The 1,752-nt window shown below is 38.4% G+C and overlaps 1 non-coding gene across 1 annotated transcript; it reads left to right on the top strand.

Annotated features, from left to right (window-relative positions):
* Positions 1-459: 459 nt before the first annotated feature.
* On the top strand, positions 460-566 carry LOC115082774. Its single transcript, XR_003854267.1, has one exon. It is a non-coding gene; the product is annotated as a U6 spliceosomal RNA (small nuclear RNA).
* Positions 567-1,752: the final 1,186 nt, after the last annotated feature.

Here is a 1,752-nt window from a genome sequence, read left to right as displayed (position 1 = left end):
TGATAAGACTAGGTTCAAACCCTTGTGTCCATACACTCAGGGATCCATCTGTTGAGACCCATGGACTATTGGCCATTATGATCTAGAAAAACCTATCCTAGAGAACTTTATTCTTTCTGTGCCAGGATGGGCCGCATGAAGGTCTAGGGTTCAACCGACAAAAGCAGCAACTATTAAGCATATTGTCTACTCTCTCTTTGAAAATGACTCTACACCCTATAGGCTTCAATCTTCAATAGTAAGATAAAATATTCCCTGTCTTCTTGTGGTTTGGTGCTGTCATGCACCTGGTATATAATTCCTTTCTGACTTCCATTCTTTTTCGCTGTTTCTTATAAAGTACTCATGTTATTATTTCTAGATATTTTTAGTCCAATTAACATGCCTGAGAGTTTGACCCAGAATCTCAAGGTTTAGGTGCCTAACTTTCAGAATCAGGCATTCCCTAAGATTTCTCCAGTGCTTGCTTCAGCAGTACATATACTAAAATTGGAATAATACAGAGAAGATTAGCATGACCCCTGTGCAAGGAAGACGTGCAAATTTGTGAAGCATACCATATTTTATAGTGGTGAAGGAGGGAGAGAGGGGGTGGGTACATGGAGAAGTTGGGTGTAATTTATGTGGGACCTGTTTTATCAGTCTCAATTTAGTTCCCACTGAGGGGTTTTAGAGTCATTTGTGAATGTTGGAGGGGTGGTTTTGAGATGGGTGATAGGGTTAGGTTTTGGGGGTTGGGTAGATGGGTAGGTGCAGAATGGGTTTGTTCTGTTTATTTAGGCTCTTGTTGAGAGTGTAGGCCTAGTAATGGGGAAGAGGGGAAAAGAGGCATACATAATGTTATTTGTATAAATTTAAGTGCCTCGGTACCAGCTTCAACGTTGGGGTGCAGATGGTAATATGAGGGCTTTAAAAATGACATGCTTCCTATTAAATCTCCATGCTCCCTCTGACAAATAGTGGTTTCTATGATCTCTTTCTAATATTCTCATATTGTATGTCAAAACAAATGAGTGCCCCAGTTAAAAGTTCAATCTTCAATGTAAGAAGCATTTCCACACTAATCAAGCAAAATGTATCCTACAATTTGCTTCCACAAAGCAGACCAGAAGACGGTCTGTCAAAGCCAGAAGATAAACAGAAGCAAGACAGACCAGTCGCCTTAGCTTGAAGATATTTGATGTAAACCGATATGATGTTCTCACTAATACAGGTATAGAAAAGCTTATAAATAAATAAATAAATAAATATGTATTGTCACATATATTTAAACAGAGCCCAACTCTGGCCAAGTTTCACACAGCAGCTGCGTCAGGGGCTTTTTTTTTAATAGGTATAAATCAATTTTGCTAGCTGCAATTTCTGATCTTTTTTATCACTAGACAGGTTTCCGGCAAGGTTCAACTGCAAATATTGTGCGTTTTTCAACTCTGCCAATGAAAAGCTGTTAAATGAAAAACTAATTATTATCATTTCATTGTTTTATCGATGCATTTTACACAGCAGAAAGTATCTCCACCATAGCTTATTTCTGTCCACAGAAAAATTGATTCATGCCAATTTTTAAAAAAAAAAAGCCCCTGACACAGCCGCTGTGCGAAACTCAGAGTTAGGCTCTGTTTGCCTCCTACAATTTGCTTGCCATAACCAAATTCAGATATTATTGCTATAGGAAACTCATCTCACTAACAAAGAGCATGAGAAGCTGAGATGTAGCTGGATGGAGAAAATGTATTACTCCTCTTATAACTC

Source organism: Rhinatrema bivittatum, chromosome 1 (genome assembly GCF_901001135.1).
Source record: "Rhinatrema bivittatum chromosome 1, aRhiBiv1.1, whole genome shotgun sequence".
NCBI classification, from domain to species: Eukaryota; Metazoa; Chordata; class Amphibia; order Gymnophiona; family Rhinatrematidae; genus Rhinatrema; species Rhinatrema bivittatum.
Note: the sequence above shows the minus strand (reverse complement) of the source record. Positions and strands in the feature narration are given on the sequence as shown.